This window comes from Berghia stephanieae, chromosome 6, assembly GCF_034508935.2.
Source record: "Berghia stephanieae isolate SIO BIC M18660-M18661 chromosome 6, UCSD_Bste_1.3, whole genome shotgun sequence".
Lineage (NCBI taxonomy): Eukaryota > Metazoa > Mollusca > Gastropoda > Nudibranchia > Aeolidiidae > Berghia > Berghia stephanieae.
The window spans coordinates 10,251,599-10,271,598 of NC_088365.1; the positions used below are offsets into that span (position 1 = coordinate 10,251,599).

Consider the following 20,000-nt stretch of genomic DNA (forward strand, 5'->3'; position numbering starts at 1 on the left):
TCAGGATTGAGAGTTTTCGCCAAGATGAGGGTAAATTAAATCGATCGATGTTTGAAGGACGAGTTTGCTGGCCAAATTTTTAAATACGTATCTATCTTTCCAGAGTACGGCCGATATTTTTGTTTGATGCTTTTGGCATGTCTCTATGTGCTTTTCCTGCTACAACAATAGAGAATGGAAAAATGTCCAGGTTCTATCTTTTTTCCTTGGCGCCGAGAGATTAATGGCTTTGTTGAGATAAACAGATTCGAACCGTAGCCATCGTTATATTATAGCCTGATACTGAAATCCAAAAGGACTGGCAGTTTGACGTCATTATTTGGTTTTTGCATCGCTTAATGAGTTGTCGTAAGTAGAGCTCATGTTAACAAGTTATTTCATTTGTTGAACTGTTGAATACAACTCACGATTTGTTGTCTTTTGTGGCAAAAGACTGGCATTTTGACATCATTTTTTGGTCAGTATCAGGCCATAACTTTACGAAGGCTACGTTCGAACTCGGCCCATTTGCCTGTTAGTCGAGGAGTGCACCGCCGTCTAATCTTCCGATCCACAATGCGTTGTTTTGATGTTGTTGTTATTTTTAATTCGTCGTAAATAAATATTATGTAGCAGTCACATTTATTGACATGAAATACAAACAGAAAGAACCTCTGTTGTAAATGTTTGTTGTCAATATATTGGGCGTACAATTCTATTTTTTTTTTAAATTGTCGTAAATATTATGTAGCAATCACATTTATTGACATGAAATACAAACAGAAAGAACCTCTGTTGTAAATGTTTGTTGTCAATATATTGGGGCGTACAATTCTATTTTTTTTTAAATTGTCGTAAATATTATGTAGCAATCACATTTATTGATATGAAATACAAGCAGAAAGAACCTCTGTTGTAAATGTTTGTTGTCAATATATTGGGGCGTACAATTCTATTTTTTTTTAAATTGTCGTAAATATTATGTAGCAATCACATTTATTGATATGAAATACAAGCAGAAAGAACCTCTGTTGTAAATGTTTGTTGTCAATATATTGGGGCGTACAATTCTATTTTTTTTAAATTGTCGTAAATATTATGTAGCAGTCACATTTATTGACATGAAATACAAACAGAAAGAACCTCTGTTGTAAATGTTTGTTGTCAATATATTGGGGCGTACAATTCTATTTTTTTTTTAAATTGTCGTAAATATTATGTAGCAATCACATTTATTGATATGAAATACAAGCAGAAAGAACCTCTGTTGTAAATGTTTGTTGTCAATATATTGGGGCGTACAATTCTATTTTTTTTTAAATTGTCGTAAATATTATGTAGCAATCACATTTATTGATATGAAATACAAGCAGAAAGAACCTCTGTTGTAAATGTTTGTTGTCAATATAATATTGGGGCGTACAATATATTCTATTGGGGTCTTTACATCCAATGTAATTACCAAAGATTACCGTGTATTCGTCTCGCTGACAATTCTGAATGGGATATCCTGAAGCCTTAAGGGGATCACAAGATAATGACAATCAATGGAGAATTTTGTCAGTGCAAGCTGGTTATTTCATTTTGTTCAATTTGTTTTTTTTTTGTGTTTTAATTTGGAAGCTCTTCAATTTACAATGTTATTTTTTTTACGGGGTTTTCACGTTTCTTTCTCCTGTTTTACCAGAGTATTTCTTCATTAAATTGACATTTTAAAGGACACATTTTCTATCTCAAAGTTTTAAAAAAAAGAACAACCTCTCTCTCTCTCTCTCTCTCTCTCTCTCCCTGTCTCTCTCTTCTCTCTCTCCAAGGCCCAGGTTCATTCAAACGTTATGGTATGACTAAACATAAAAAAGAAATGAACGATATTAAAATGCATAATCTATATTAATAAAAGAAGGACCAAGTGTGTCTGTCTGTCTGTCTGTGTAGGTGTGTGTGTCGACTGCAGGGTAAACCGGACCTCTGTCTGCTATGAAAATACACTTCAACAGTCATGTCGTCACTTCCCTCGTAATGACGCATGGTGACGTAGTGACTGGCTCTAACTATCGGAACAATGGCGGACGCCCTTATGAAATATTTCTCCGAGAGCATACTAGGGTATCCAGAGAAAGAAATAAAACATTACAAATCTGATCATGTTTTGACTTTTATACATTCTGATCACATGACATATGAAAAGTTCTAGCCAGCATGAAGAATAAAAAGTATCAATTTTCTTTGTTTAGAACCACGATGGCCTCCTTTGCTGGGCGACGTGACATCAGACTATTGAATCCAATTCTGGCCGGTTGTTTACAAAGAAGAAAATACATGAAGTTGACGTTACTCTGCTCTTATTGTTATTATTTTTTAGACCGTAAGGTTCATGTTTACATCTGAAATGTCATGTCGGGGGTTTGCTAGTGTCTAATAAGTAAGATACGGCCTCACGTCATGACTTTTTCAAATCCGTTTTATAATGCGGGATGGCTGGCTTGTCATTAAAGTAGATAATCCTATGAAGCAGGAAGTTGTATAGGTTGCTATAGCGTGAAACTGTGCAATAACAATTGCTTGCTACCCTTTGGATAGGACGCTCCTCCTCTTCACCCTCCTCCTCCGCCTGCTCTTCCTCCTCCTCCTCCTCCTCCTCCTCCTTCTTCTTCTTCTTCTTCTTCTTCTTCTTCTTCTTCTTCTTCTTCTTCTTCTTCTTCTTCTTCTTCTTCTTCTTCTTCTTCTTCTTCTTCTTCTTCTTCTCTTCTTCTTCTTCTTCTTCTTCTCTTCTTCTTCTTCTTCTTCTTCTTCTTCTTCTTCTTCTTCTTCTTCTTCTTCTTCTTTTCTTCTTCTTCTTCTTCTTCTTCTTCCTTCTTCTTCTTCTTCTTCTTCTTCTTCTTCTTCTTCTTCTTCTTCTTCTTCTTCTTCTTCTTCTTCTTCTTCTTCTTATTCATCTTCTTCTTCTTCTTCTCTTTCCGTCTTTCGTGTCTTTCCTACCCCCCCCCCTCTCTCTCTCTCTCTCTCTCTCTCTCTCTCTCTCTCTCTCTCTCTCTCTCTCTCTCTCTCTTTCTTTATTTTTTTTTCATCTTCTCCCCCCCCCTCTCTCTCCTCTTTTGTTTGTTTGTTCTTTTCCTTTTCCCCCCAGAATAATGATTACTTGTCTGTGTCTTGTTCCCGGTTACTGGTGTAATTGGATGGAATACGAAGGGCTTCACATTGTTGTGTGTCGTCCCTCTTTATTTATTATTATTTCTTTCTTTTCTTTTTTTTTTTTGTTGCCAGCTGAAGTAGACAGTTATTCTCACCACATCTATGTCATTACCAGATAGATATAGATTGTATGCGCTTCGCTAAGCAAGCTCACAACGTTGCCATCCGGAAGTATAACGGACCAACACACAAAACTAGATATGTGTAACCATGAACGTTTATAGTCTGGTTAAACCAGTTTGGTGAGAATTACTCATAAACACGGATGGCAAAAAAAAAAAAAAGAAAAAAAAAGAAGACAATAACGAAAACCCGAGTGTCTATCGATAGTATGCGCTTGGCTAAGAAGCTCACAACATTGACATCCGGAAGTATAAGGGACCAACACACAAAACTAGATATGTGTAACCTTGAACGTTTATAATCTGCTTAATACAGTTTAGTGGGAATGTCTCATAAACGCGGATGGCAAAAACAATAACAAAAACCTGTGAATGGCGACAGCTTCATACTATCTATCTATAAGCGGTAAACCTCGGTTTGTGCGTTGATTACGTTACTTTAAAAAAAAAAAAAATCTCTTTCCAGCCTCAGCTGGTGAGTAATTTGTCTGACTGGGTCACAAACCGACTGATCCAGCCTCCACCATTCCCTCTGGTACCGACGTTGTGTATATCAGTGGGGCTATGTGGTCTAGTGATATGACACTCGCTTTCGGATCGGAAGGTCCTGGGTTCGAGCCTCGCGCTCGGCGCATAGTTGAGTCCTTGGAAAAGGCTTTTTACTCACATTCTCTCACCGTACTCGGGTGTAAAATGAGTACCTGGCCGTTAACAGCGTTGTCTTTGTCCGAAAAATTGTAATATCGCCTAATAGGCGTCATGTCCCGTCCTACACGTTAAATGTTACTGTTGACCAGGGACTCCTTGTAAAGCGCTTTGAGCACATTTAGTGGATATTGCGCTATATAAAGCTCAATTAAAAAGAAATAAATCATAGTTTTACCAAACGGACGGCCGTAAATCACACAATCACACAAAGCACTTCTTTTCATTCTGGCCAAAAAAAACCCTGTTGCTTCACATAGAAAACGACGACACCCGACTTGTCAAAACCGTGGTGCTTGCTCTTCAAAGAATTAATTGTTCGACTTGCGACATTTTTTTTCATGTGGGATTAAATATGTCACCATGATTAAGGCAAGACTTGGAATACACGATTCTGGCCAAACTGATTTTATTAAAAAAAAAAAAAAAAACGTTTTGTCAGTGTAATCAAAGCAGTTCTCCCGTCTTCTTCTTCTTCTTCTTCTTCTTCTTCTTCTTCTTCTTCTTCTTCTTCTTCTTCTTCTTCTTCTTCTTCTTCTTCTTCTTCTTCTTCTTCTTCTTCTTCTTCTTCTTTTCTTCTTCTTCTTCTTCTTCTCTCTTCTTCTTCTTCTTCTTCTTCTTCTTCTTCTTCTTCTTCTTCTCTTCTTCTTCTTCTTCTTCTTCTTCTTCTTCTTCTTCTTCTTCTTCTTCTTCTTCTTCTTTCTTCTTCTTCTTCTTCTTCTTCTTCTCTTCTTCTTCTTCTTCTTCTTCTTCTTCTTCTTCTTCTTCTTCTTCTTCTTCTTCTTCTTCTTCTTCTTCTTCTTCTTCTTCTTCTTCTTCTTCTTCTTCTTCTTCTTCTTCTTCTTCTTCTTCTTCTTCTTCTTCTTCTTCTTCTTCTTCTTCTTCTTCTTCTTCTTCTTCTTCTTCTTCTTCTTCTTCTTCTTCTTCTTCTTCTTCTTCTTCTTCTTCTTCTTCTTCTTCTTCTTCTCTTCTTCTTCTTCTTCTTCTTCTTCTTCTTCTTCTTTCTCTTCTTCTTCTTCTTCTTCTTCTTCTTCTTCTTCTTCTTCTTCTTTCTTCTTCTTCTTTTCTTCTTCTTCTTCTTCTTCTTCTTCTTCTTCTTCTTCTCTCTTCTTCTTCTTCTTCTTCTTCTTCTTCTTCTTCTTCTTCTTCTTCTTCTTCTTCTTCTTCTTCTTCTTCTTCTTCTTCTTCTTCTTCTTCTTCTTCTTCTTCTTCTTCTTCTTCTTCTTCTTCTTCTTCTTCTTCTTCTTCTTCTTCTTCTTCTTCTCTTCTTCTTCTTCTTCTTCTTCTTCTTCTTCTTCTTCTTCTTCTTCTTCTTCTCTTCTTCTTCTTCTTCTCTTCTCTCTTCTTCTTCTTCTTTCTTCTTCTTCTTCTTCTTCTTCTTCTTCTTCTTCTTCTTCTTCTTCTTCTTCTTCTTCTTCTTCTTCTTCTTCTTCTTCTTCCGTTACATGTGAGATTATGTCACCTTGATTGAGAAAAGACTTGGAATACACGTGTCTAGCCAAACTGATATTTAAAAAAACAACGTTTTGTCAGCGTGGTGCAAAGCATTTCTCCCGTCTATGACATCCCGTGGATAGGCGTTCATATGAAGTCAAAAGAGTAATCTCTTCTTTGCTCCTTCCAGACCTGCTGCTGCTGCTATCCGCTTTATTTCTCTTTGTCTCGGAGAAAGTTCAAAAGTCAAAGTTCACGGTGCTCAGATGGTTCACACCATTCCAGGAATTGGAGCATATGGCAATCGTTTGTTGTTTCAAGTTCAGCATACCCCCCCCCCCCCCCTCCCATCACCTCTCTCTCTCTCTCTCTCCCCCCCCCCCCCCCCCCCCCCCCTCCCATCACCTTCTCCATTGTTAACGGGTATTGTGCTAGATTTGTTCTCCCCTTCCCCCCCCCCCCCCCCCCCCCATTGTTTTCATTGACATTCTCTGCCTTTTCTATCTATCTATCTATCTATCTATCTATCTATCTATCTATCTATCTATCTATCTATCTATCTATCTATCTATCTCATCGATAAAACTCAGAAAAACATGATATAATGAAAGGATTCGATCAAAGGTGGGGTCTGCTTTCAATGTCAATACATTATGTATCTTGGAGATAAAATAGAGATAAGGAAGAAGAGGGGAGGATATTTTATGTGTCAGATGGTTAAGTGGATGGTGGGTGGTTGTTGTAACACATTTTGTAAGTAAATTGTCTGGCAGAATTCCGGACAGACACGGCCAGAGAGAGGTTATGAGCTGATACTCCCCGTACCTAACCCCCCCCCCCCCCCCCCCATACCCGTATATCAACACTCCACGCCCCTGACATCAAGATGTGGTTAGAGGTATCTGGGTATAATTTAGATCTAATGGATATCGATCAGCGTCCTATCTTGGAGGTAGCTAACAAATTCAATTATTTTTGCTGGTTGACTGTATTTTTTCAAGCAATACAGAGCTAGATTATATTTTGCCGTCATTGCCCTAAGGAGTAACATACTAATATTTTAAAAAATACTTTCATGTTTGAAATTTTGAATTTATTATGGACTCATTGATGTAATGGAAATCTCCCAACAAATTTAAAAAATAAAATGACGCAAAATATTTTCCATTACGTACAACAATGTTATACTTGACCCATGATTGCGTTAGTTAGGGTGTCAGACACATGCATATGTATACATCGGTTTGAGCGTATTGGATTAAGACTATTGTAATATGCCAATATGAAACATGTTCATTTAAAAAAAAAAGAAAAAAAAAGAAACATGGCAGTCAGACATCCATAAGAAAGGAGGGGGGGGGGGGGAATCTACTTTGTTGTAATCTGAAATGAGAACATTTTACAAATTTTGGTGAGAGTGGGCCGGGAAAAGACCGTGAGAAAAATCCAGGTGAACAACACAGACCTGCCAACCAGTACGATTTCGCGTTATCTGATTATTCTTTTTAAAAACTGTGTTTGAATATTAAATTCTTTTTGTTGAATGAGAACGGAAGTAACTATCTACCCGTTAAGAGTGGAATCAATATATGTTAGATTATTAATAACCCTATGTATATACACGTCAAGTATAAAGAAGTAAAGATGGAAACGGTTCGGAAACGTGCTCCGTCGAAATATTCCAGCACAAACCCCGATGGATGATTACTTCAAACAAGGAGCCAAATACAGAGGGCGAGCACTTACTCGTATTTCACTTCCAACAACATTGAATCAAGATCTCAAAAAATATCAAATATATTTAGAAACAACAACCGAAGAACTGATTTCAATAACACAAGGAAACATCCAATTGCCTCAACACCTTAACAAACATAAAAAAACCCAACCCAATCTTAATCTCTTCTAATAAAATTCGTATGAAAATAAATTCCTTCATTGAAATTGAAGAGGGTGGTTTTTTTTTTTTTTTTTTTGGAAAGGGGGGGGGGGGGGGGTGTTCCTTTTCTTCTTTTTTTTTCTTTTCTTTTAGTCTTTTTTACTTAAATCTCCAAACCGCTCAAATTTTTTCCAATCTCTAGTCGCCCTGCAAGACAAGTAAGCTACGGGGTGATGTACAAGTCCGTGTAAAATTTCAATTAAACTTTCTTTTTTTCTTTAAATAGAAAACTTCAATTCGATTTTAAACGGATTGTTGACGAAAACTAATGTCCTCTTCTTGTCTTTGGAGAAGAAATGTACCCCTATTTCTACCTGAGATGTGTTTTGCTTTCTTATTCATATCCGATATTGTTTTCTTTTCCTTTTCGTTCGTTATGTGAATTTATTTTTCTTGACACGCAGACACACACACACACACACACACACACACACACACACACACAACATATATTATATATAAATGTTTATTCTCACCTCATTCTGTTATATTTATATCCTCCTACAACGTTGTTTCACCCGTGATGGAATCTTCATTCATCACGGATGAAATGTTGTAGAAGGAGGATATAACACAATGAGATGAGAATAAATAATTCGCTCCAAGAAACTGTCGAGCACTACGTGATTCCAGCTAATTCCCCTCAACCACACACACAAACACACACACACACGCACACACACACACACACAGATATATATATATATATATATAATTGAATCGTGTAGGATACAAATATGGTACGAATAGTGCTCGACATGTAACAATGGAGCGGATTATATATATATATATATATATATATATATATATATATATATATATATATATATATATATATATACTGTATATTTAATTTAATTAAAAAATATTTCTTTACTTTTGTTGTTGTTTTATACAGATAACCTTTCCTATAAAAACGTTTCGTTTTTTAATGTCTTGACACAAATCATTTGTTTTTTTCTACCTCCACATCCCCGCTATCCGATGGCAAATACATAGTTAACAACAATAAAATAGATTAGAATAGCAGCTTCCATTTGATTGACAAAGTCAGATGTTGTATACTTTCCGTGTTTGCCTTTTGTAGTGGACAGTGCGTCTCACGTGAGAAACTTGAGGCAAATTATGAGAGATGAGTAGCAAGCAGCTCAGCAACATTTGCATGGTATATCCGATCACAAAAGACGTTTTGCAGTTTGGACAGAATTTTATTTTTACTCTCGCCCAAATAATGTGGTATAGATTAAGATAACCGTCCCCCTTTCAACCTCCGCTCCCCCCCCCCCCCCCCCCCCCAAAAAAAAAAAAAAAAAAAAAAAAAAAAAAAAAAAAAAAAAAAAAAAATCCAAAAAACCCAAAAACAAACAAAAAAAAAAAAATAAAAAAACAACAAAAGAACAACAAAAAGAAAACCCAAAAAACAAAAACAAAACAAGAAAAAGCCCAACCCCCACCTGCAATACAAAGAAAAAAAAATACAGAAAAAAACCAACATCCAATAACAAAACAACCCCCCCCCCCCCTTAGATTTTTTTTGATGATAGCAGTGAAAACAAGACTATATAAAATACAAAAGACCCCCCCCCCCCCTAAAAAAACAAAAAACCCAAAACCTGCAACCAGTCATCATCATCATCATTGCCTTTTTCACCCTGGGTCTGGGTATAGGCCACAGACAAACAGTTTCCATCCTTCTCTATCCTGAGCCAACTTTTTTTTTTATCTCATTCCAGGTCTTACCACTTCTCTGTATATCAGCTTCTTTAATTCTTCTCCATGTTCCTCGTGGCCTTCCCCTTGATCTTCTGCCCTGAGGGTTCCAGTCCAATACTTTCTTTGTTATAGTTCAGTCCCCATTTATTTCCCTGTGGAAAGAGGGAAAAGTACTAACTACTCCATTGACATTTCACCACCTTTTCACACCGCATATATTTTTTTGGGTTGTTTCCCTCCTGGGCAGTTTATACTTTGGAATTGCTGACGCCACTAAACTTATTCCTTTGTTGATCTGAGAGAGAGAGAGAGAGAGAGAGAGAGAGAGAGAGAGAGAGAGAGAGAGAGAGAGAGAGAGAGACACACACACACACACACACACACACACACAGAGAGAGAGAGAGAGAGAGAGAGAGAGAGAGAGAGAGAGAGAGAGAGAGAGAGAGAGAGAGAGAGAAAACAACTACAATCCAACAAACAATTAAAAAAAAAAAAAAGGAAGCAAAGACAATAGAGAAACCCTTAGGGCAAACTTTGAAAGAAAACATTGAGAGCAAATGGACAAGAGTGAATGGAAATATTAGAGGAGGATGTCTTTCAACGTTTTTAGAAGGTATAACCCGAGGCTTGATGGGAGCGATCTATATTCATGCTTTCGTCCAACCAAGTCATCAATCACATGATTTGTTGCTGTCCAACGATTGGATGCTTCTTAACAAATGTAAACACGCTGTTTTGTTTATGAAAATTGTACACATACTCATGTGTCATTCTGAACAAAATGACCAATCGTGATTCTAGATATTTCAAAAGCTGTGAATACTTTTCACTATGTGGGTCATTTTGAGCACACTTTGCATGTGACCAATGACCTCGAGCACATGGAAATGTAATATAGATCGTGCCCATTGAAATTCTCAAAACAATAACTTAGAAGATCCATTGCGAAGTCGGTAAACATAGAATTTGAGTATTGGTGGTATGCTTAACCTTTTAAGTCTGTGAGAGGGAATTTAATGAGAAGTATTCACCCAACTGTAGTTAGAAGCTTCGAAAAGCCGTGCCAAATATGTTATAGATAGTTAGAAGATGACGTCACTCAAGCCTTTGTTATTGTATTTTGGCCATCCACGTTTGTGAGTTATTCTCACTGAACTGTATTAACCCGACTATAAACGTTCATGGATACACACAGTTTTGTGTGTTGGTCCGTTATACTTCCGGATGGCAATGTTATGAGCATCTTAGCCAAGCGCATACTATCTATAGATAGCATGCGGATGACGTCACTCAGGCCTTTGTTATTGTTTTTGCCATCCGCGTTTGTGAGTTATTCTCACTGAACTGTATTAACCCGACTATAAACGTTCATGGATACACACAGTTTTGTGTGTTGGTCCGTTATACTTCCGGATGGCAATGTTATGAGCATCTTAGCCAAGCGCATTCTATCTATAGACAAGCATAGCTGTCCGTTCATTGAACGTGATGATAATATGTCGATCAACTCGCTTTATTCAAGTATAGATAGTATGCAGATGACGTCACTCAGGCCTTTGTTATTGTTTTTGCCATCCGCGTTTGTGAGTTGTTCTCACTAAACTGTATTAACCAGACTATAAAAGTTCATGGTTACACAGAGTTTGTGTGTAGGTCCTTTATACTTCCGGATGGCAATGTTGTGAACTCCTTGGCCAAGCGCATTCTATCTATTGAATTTATTTATTATTTATTAAAATTTATCAATTTATTCATTTAATCTTTTATGTATACATATTTATTATATTTTTTTTTTTTAAATGAGCTTTTATATTTCGCAATATCCACTAAATGTGCTCAAAGTGCTTTACAAGGGGTCCCTGGTCAGCAGCAACATTTAACATGTAGGACGGGACATAACGCCTATTACTATTAGGCGATATTACAATTTTTTTCGGACAAAGACAACGCTGTTCACGTCCAGGTACTCATTTTACACCTGAGTACGGTGAGAGAATGTGAGTAAAGAGCCTTTTCCAAGGACTCAACTATGCGCCGAGCTCGAGCCTCGAACCCAGGACTTTTCGATCCGAAAGCGAGTGCCATACCACTATACAACATAGTCGCACAATTATAAAATCATATCTAATATTTATCTATTTATTTATTCATTTATTTTCGAAAAAAAATACGATTTTTTGGGTTTTCGAACACTGAACCCTCCGCCACAGGTTCATGTTATTTTATAATTCAACACATTATTCTTTTCCACGTCGCAGCCCCGTTGATAAAAATAACATCGATTACAGATGTTTTTCACTTCTCCCCCCCCCCCCACCCCCCCTCCCCCACACTTCTGATTAGGCGGTTTAACTCGATACAAGCGGTATTCGATTTTACTCGAATAATAAATGAATATATAAATAAATATTATATAATATTATAAGAATGAATATGTAAAAAAGTAAATAAATAAATTGCTAAATTTTAACAAATAATAAATGAATTAATTAATGAATAAATAAATACATAAATAAATAGATAAATATAAAAAAAGCTCAGTCGGGCATATTTATTATTACCTATCGGGGATAAGACACATTTCCGAAAATTGAAAATCAAAAGATGAGAAATTAGATTGTTGTATCAAGAATTAGATTACATACCTACATTTCCTTAATTAGATTGTTGTATAAAGAATTAGATTACATACCTATATTTCCTTAATTAGATTGTTGTATAAAGAATTAGATTACATACCTACATTTCCTTAATTAGATTGTTGTATCAAGAATTAGATTACATACCTACATTTCCTTAAAAACTTTTAAATCTTATCAAATTTATCATTAATTTTCGTCATCCAGATCTTTTCTGACAAAATACCGATTGAGGCAGTGGTCACATTTACATTTTAAATGTGACCCTTCGCCTCAAAATGGTATTAAGTCGGATTGGTTAAGATGTTGAAAATTGAATTTATAGCCAGAAATATCAGACTTGTGTTGAGTTTATAACGATTTATTGAGGAGAATGGATACCATATTTTAGAGTGCTAACTAATGCTAACGATTTATAATTTTGACCAGTTTAACATTAAATTCGGCTTTTAAGCATCTGGTTCGTTCCGACATGATTCCGTTTTGAGACGATGAGTCACACATAGAGTTTTCGATATTACGAAATTTCCACCACGGAGATAATATAAGAAAAAAAGAAGAAGAAAAACATAAATGTCGATTGGCTCGTGAATTTGGGGAAAATTGAGGGAAAATAAGAAAACAAGACATAAATTGCTGGACGGATTGTCAACGCGGATGAAAAACGGAAAGAGAAACGTGGGCAAAATGAAATCGCCACATTTAGCCTCATTGTCTTCCGTATTAAAAATATAAATAAATGTTTACTCGTTCTGTAAGGCGACTCATGTGATATTATATTATTATTCTATTTGTTATTCTTCTTGGATCCACATCCCCCTCCCCCCCCCCCCCCCACCCCCACCCCCTTTCCGTGCACGTATATCTCTTTGCTGGTACTATCACATTTCATCCTTTTACATAGAAGACCATTACTGTCAATGTTATATATAGCTCTAAAAAATATCCCAACTATTATGCTCGTGTGTGTGTGTGTGTGTGTGTGTGTGTGTGTGTGTGTGTGTGTGTGTGATGGGGGGGGGGGGTTGCGTTTGAGTAAGAGTGCGAGGAGTGTAGGTTTTAGAAACTGTGATTTTTATTTCAAACTTTGTAAACCAAATTCAAATGACTAAATGCGATTTTTTGGACAATGCATATATAATATAACGATGCTGATGATGATGATGATGATAATAAGAATAATAATAATAATAATAATAATACTAATAATAATAATAATACTAATAATAATAATAATAATAATAATAATAATAATAATAATAATAATAATAATAATAATAATAATACTAATAATAATAATAATAATAATAATAATAATAATAATGATAATAATAATAATAATAATAATAATAATAATAATAATAATAATAATGATAATAATAATAATAATGATAATAATAATAATAACAATAATAATAGTAATAATAGTGATGGTCATAATAAAATACATAATAACAATGATAATAATAATAATAATAATAATAATAATAATAATAATAATAATAATAATAATAATAATAATAATAATAATAATAATAATAATAATAATAATAATATTAATAATAATAATATTAATAATAATAATAACAATAATATAATAATAATAATAATAATAATAATAATAATAATAATAATAATAATAATAACAATAATAATAATAATAATAATAATAATAATAATAATAATAATAATAATAATAATAATAATAATAATAATAATAACAATAACAATAATAATGATCGAATAGTTTACAAATTACAATGATATCCCTCATAGACACCGCGAACATTGCCGAAGAGCCAAAAGGTGGGTTTTTATACGGACCGATAGGTATACAAATTGTTTTTTTCTAGGCCCAAGTTTGGCCAAATATGAATATTTGTTCCAGATATGGTTATTCTAGATTCAATATTTGTTAAAATGTGGTTATAGTGCTCATGAATCGATACATTTTCGAACTTAACTATATATATAATCATTGCACTAATTGGATTCAATAGTCTGATGTCACGCCGCCCGGCATCGGCGGCCATCGTGGTTCTAAACAAAGAAAATCATTACTTTTTATTCTTCATGCTGGCTAGAACTTTTCATTGACTTGTGATCAGAATGTGTAAAAGTCAAACATGATCAAATTTATGTTTTTATTTCCCTCTGAAAACGCTTTTATGCTCGCCGGATAAATATTTCATACGGGCATCCGCCATTGTTCCGATAGTTTAGAGCCAGTGTTACTAAAAGTTACCATGCGTCATTAGGAAGGAAGTGACGTTAAGACTGTTGAAGCGTATTCTGACTCGTATTTTAAAGTGACAAAGCATGTAAAACCATGTATTTTGGATATGTATAGATTATTAAAAAAATGAATTTGGAATCCCCCCCCCCCCCCCCCCACTCATCTCATCTTAAAAAATATTTAGATATTTGCACCCCGAGGGGCTGGGTCACACATCACAATGTCATGGCGACCACTTTTCACACAGTGATCAGCAGGCCATCTCGTCACCCCCCCCCCCCCCCCCCCCCCCCCCCCCCTTCCCCGAACAAAAGCTGACATCGATAAGAGGTCGCTTTTGACTCAGTCCCCAGATTCCGATCCCAGGTATTTACAAGCTTCGTGCCTGTGGAGCGTTTTAAACCCTGGCTTTGTTTTAGGGATTAAATCTAACTTTATGATGCTGCGTTGAGTGCGGCTCAGCAGGCAAATATTGCACCCCCCACCCCCCCCTCCTCGCCCTTAAAGAAAAAAAACAAAACCATTCTCAGCAGACAACATTGTCAGGCGGTAGGCAGCGCAGACACTGATGAAATCATATCATCAGGCACTCTCGTGCTTCTCTCTCTCTCTTCTCTCTCTCTCTACTTATTATGAACGTCGTATGAATTGGTACCAAGTTCAAAAACGTTCGCTATTCTCACTCACTCACACTCACTCACTTCACTCACTGGCTGGCTCGTACTCGTGCAGTGATTTATACTCATATTATTAGAGACATTTATTCTTCTACACGTGGGTAGGTGGGCTTCGAGTTCGAGACTTGAACTCATCACCCTCTTGTCGGCGATTACTTTTCGTGCTTAATGTTTTGTTTAAAAAAAAAAAACAAACTTATATTTAATTTGCTTGTTTATTCTGTGTTCAGAGCCAATTCGAAGTTCGTGATGAGTCCAGTGTGAATAGTTTACAATCTTCATATTATCTATCCCATGATACCTTTGAGATACTAAACGTCAACAATAATTGAGACACACCCCTCAAGGCGGTATATAGAAGGAACGAAATTGACGTCACTCGGCTCTGTGTTGTTGGTTTTAGCCGGCCATTTTTATGAGTGGTTCTCGTTTAATTCTTCTATCAATCTGATTATTTATAAACGTTCAAGGTTACTCGACATAGTTTGTGTGGTGATACGTTATACCCGCCTGGTGGATGTTGTGAGTATTTTAGATAAACGCAAAGCATCCGTACTATATCGGAGTTATTTAGATGCTGAAAGTTGAGTTTGCAGTAATAAACATTGAGGTTTGAGTGGAGTTTATATACTTTATTATGGCGATGGAATAAAGTTTTTTTCTAAGGTGAAAAAATAATTAAAAAAAAAAAACATTAAAAAAAAAAGATGAACTTTTTAAATTGTGACTCTTTAATCTTTAATTTATTTATTATGTGCTAAGGTGGTATGACACTCACCTTCGGATCGGAAGGTCCTGGTTTCAAGCCTCGCTCTGCGCATAGTTGCGTACTTGGAAATGCCTCTTGTTTTTACTCGCATTCTCTCACCGTCCTCAGATGTAAAATGAGTACCTGGCCATTAACAGCGTTGGATCTGTCCAAAAAATTAATTGTAATATCGCCTAACAGGCGTCATGTCACGTCCTAAATGTTAAGTGTTGATGTTGGCCAGAGACCCCTTGTAAAGGGCTTTGAGCACGTGTAGTGAATATTGCGCTATGTAAAAAGCTCACCTTATAAAAAAAAGGTATATATATATTTAAAAAAACAAAAATTGAGCTTTTATATAGCGCACTATCAACTTAATGTGCTCAAAGCGCTTTACAATGGGTCCCTGACCAACAGCAACACGTAACATGTAGAACGAGACATGACGCCTGTTAGGCGAGAATACATTTTTTTTCCGACAGAGACAACGCTGTTAACGGCCAAGTACTCATTTTACACCTGAGTACGGTGAGAGAATGTGAGTAAAGAGCCTTTTCCGAGGACTCACGTATGCGGCGAGCGAGGCTCGAACTCAGGACCCTCCGATCCGAATGCGAGTGTCATACTGCTGGACCACATAGCCCATATATTTTGTCGGCATCTATAACATCCTGACTAACTTGCACTTATTATTCGACAAGTCTGATAACCCAATACAATTGGATTCAATAGTCTGATGTCACGTCGCCCAGCAACGGCAGCCATCGTGGTTCTAGCTAAACAAAGAAAATCGTATACTTTTTATTCTTCATGCTGGCTAGAACTTTTCATATGTCTTGTGATCAGAATGTATAAAAGTCAAAACATGATGAGATTTATAATGTTTTTTTTTTGTTTTTTTTTTTTTTTTCCCTCTGGATACGCGTTTATGCTCGTCGGATAAATATTTCATAAAGGCGTCCGCCATTGTTCCGATAGTTTAGAGCCAGTTACTAAGTTACCACACGTCATTACGAGGGAAGTGACGTTACAACTGTTGAAGCGTATTATGCGCTTGATATAACTTTGTTGTAGAGTTTGAGGTGTATTTCTATCATAACAAGGGGCCCATTACAATTATATTATATTTGGGTTGTCAGACCTTCTAATAGGTACACTTTGGTCTGATTGTAATAACGATTTGAGGCGGTGAATTACGGTTGTTCTCAATTATTAGGTTTTTTTTTGGGTGCATTTTAGCTCTCTCCTTACCAGCCATTTTCAGGATTTTGCCCAAAACTTCACACCCAACAAACACAAAAATATTTTTTTTATCACCCAGAAACAATAGCAGTAAATTCTTGCGATACATATCTACGGTAATTTCTTTAGCAAAAATATGCTCTACAACACACTGTTCATTTTCTTTCTAATTTTATGTTGTACAAAAGACATTTGAATAAGAAAAATGTTGGTTGTATCGTAACGAATGTGACGATTTTCCTATAGGGGCAGCGTGGCTCAGCGGTACGGTCTTTGCTTCCTACCCGAAAGGTATCGAGTTCGATCACCCGCCGCTACGCCGTGTGGCCTTGAGCAAGTCATCTCGCCTTAGTTCAATTTGCGGCGCTGCACTGCGGCTGACGCCTGGGTTATTCCAGTCTTCCCTTGGAATTGACCCTAGAGACAAATTTCCCCTATGGGATGAATAAAGGAAATTTTATTATTTATTTTTATTATTTATTTCTTTAGCAATGCCGCTGATATGATCTTCAATGTGTTGCAAGCGCCATAAAACCCCCAAAAACAAACAGCATTCTTTAGCAAAATATGCTCTACAACACACTGTTCATTTTCTTTCTAATTTTATGTTGTACAAAAGAAATTTGAATAAGAAAAATGTTGGTTGTATCGTAACGAATGTGACGATTTTCCTATAGTTGGTAAGGAGAGGATTAAAACAAACAAATCTAACTGATGTAGACTCCTCTAGATGCATTTTCTGTAAATTAGAGACCTCTTTGAGTATTTATTGAAAGCTTCCCCCTTGTGTGATAAGCGATAAACTCATTCAACCCCGACACCGACTATATCCGTAGTTTACCCGGGTTACTTTTACCCCATGCCTATTTACTACATTTTTCTTCGACAAATTATAGGCGTAGTATCAAAGATACTTTTTTTTTGGATTTTACATGTTAATGGTAGTTGAACAAAACTATCTTTGTACATGCTCATTTTTAATGAAAATTTTTTTTCCAATTTTGAAGAGTAGCAAATATCTCTAGGGTTGAGTGAGTTAATCCTATATTGTTACAGTTTTATTTGTCCTCCCCCTTCCCCTTTATTTTTGTTATTGCTTTTGGTAGTGACAAGGTCACCCTTTCCATCACCAAATGGACCATTGCGCCTTTGGCGATGATTCACCTTTAAAAGCGTCTCTTAGTTCCATTTTAGACTCGTATTAACTCAAAAGCAAGTTTATATATGGAGACTAGACAATGAATTTTATTATCTTACTAAATCCTTTTTGTGTGTGCGGCTGTTTGGTCTAGTGATATGGCACTCGCTTTCGGATAGGAAGGTCCTGGGATCGAGCCTCGCTCAGCGCTTACTTGAGTTCACCATACTTACTCTGTCACTGTCTTTTTAAAAATTGTAATATCGCCTAACAGGCGTCATATCTCGTTCGTTTTACATCATTTTTCATCATCGTTTTACGTGTTGCTATGGGTCTCAGAGTTTTTGTAAAGCGCTTTGAGCACGTTTAGTGGATATTGCGCTATATAACAGCTCGACTATGTTTACCTTTTGTTGCCGTGACAGAACCGAAATTGAAAAGGAACTCTTCTTCGGTGCTTTATAACGCATTTACCTCCTATATTCGTTTATGATACAACCAACATTTTCTGACTAATTGTTTCTTAAATCACAATTTTTAAAGAAAAGGTGTTGTTATTTTTACACAAACTTAATACTCTGTTTTGTAAAGCTTGTTTTGGTGTACAAAATTATGTATAGCATGCACTTTGTGCGTTTAAATTTGAGTTTAAAATTTCAATTCATGTGTTGGGTAGGTATGAGATTATAGAAAAAGTTTTTGAGAATTGTCGGTAAGGAGAGAGTTAAAAGTGATTCTGTGGGGGTTTTGAGATCTTTGTGACCTCGGCTCCTACCTCGCTCGAGTCCCACGGTGGGTGGCGCAAAATTGACTCCTTCGGAAAGACTGATATTTTTTCACTGTAGTCAGGTGCAAAGGAGTATCTTGCCAATAAAGGAGTCTCTCGATAGCTCATACGGTAGAGTCACGCTCTCCCCGGCCAGGCGGAGTTGTCGTACCAGTAAGGTCGCGGGTTCAAACCCCGATCCCCGCGATGAAATTTTTATTCTATATTTATTGTCTTCTACTGGCAATTTCCTACTCACTTCATCTCTTTTGTTGGGAAAGAAATTTGTAACTGCGCTTCAATATAGTAACGATACAGAATGTGCGGCTATGTGGTCTAGTGGTATGACACTCGCTTTCGGATCGGAAGGTCCTGGGTTCGAGCCTCGCGATCGGCGCATAGTTGAGTCCTTGGAGAAGGCTCTTAACTCACATTCTCTCATCGTACTCAGGTGTAAAATGAGTACCAGGCCGTTAACAGCGTTGTCTCTGTCCCAAAAATTTGTAATATCGCCTGATAGGCGTCATGTCTCGTCCGACATGTTGAATGTTGCTGTTGGCCAGGGACCCCTTGTAAAGCGCTTTGAGCACATTGAGTGGATATTGCGCTATATGAAAGCTCAAGTTTTTTTCAATGGCGTCAACTTCAACTGGCGTAAATTATGGTTAAGCGGTTCGGACGGTGTCTTGTCAGTGGTGGGATGGGTGATAGTGGTCGTAAAATAATTCTGGTCCTTTCTGGTATTTATTGTAGTTTTTAAAGTATAATACTCTTCAACAGTCGTAACGTCACTTCCTTCCTAATGACGTATGGTAAGTTAGTAACACTGGCTCTAAACTATCGGAACAATGGCGGACGCCCGTATGAAATATTTCTCCGGCGAGCATAAAAGCGTATCCAGAGGGAAAAAAAAAAAAAATTCGATCAGGTTTTGACTTTTACACATTCGGATCACAAGGCATATGAAAAGTTCTAGCCAGCATGAAGAATAAAAATGTAATGATTTTCTTTGTTTAGAACCAAGATTGCCGCCGTTGGCGGGCGACGTGACATCAGACTATTGAATCCAATTGCGGCGTCAAGACGTTTCAGTCTACTACCCCTGTAGACAGACAAAGCAAGAAAGAAAAATTTAAGAAAAAAAAAAAATAACATCCCAAATGATCAACATGCGCTCTCGGCTTGGGATCGAACCCCAGGTATTCTGGTGTTCTTTAACGGTAATTCTAAAAAAAATATTCTAAATTGAGCTTTTATATAGCGCAATATCCACTAAACGTGCTCAAAGCGCTTTACAATGGGTCCCGGACCAACAGCAACGATTAACATGTAGGACGGGACAAGACGCCTTGTTGGGCGATATTACAATTTTTTTCGGACACAGACAACGCTGTTAACGGCCAAGTACTCATTTTACACCCGAGTACGGTGAGAGAAAAGAGCCTTCTCCAAGGACTCAACTATGCGCCG

The 20,000-nt window shown here is 36.6% G+C and overlaps 1 protein-coding gene across 1 annotated transcript in view; it reads left to right on the forward strand.

The window, feature by feature from the left end:
- The window catches only part of LOC144974467 (uncharacterized), a 233,894-nt gene that overhangs the window by 9,935 nt on the left and 203,959 nt on the right, over positions 1 to 20,000 (forward strand). The window lies entirely within an intron of this gene.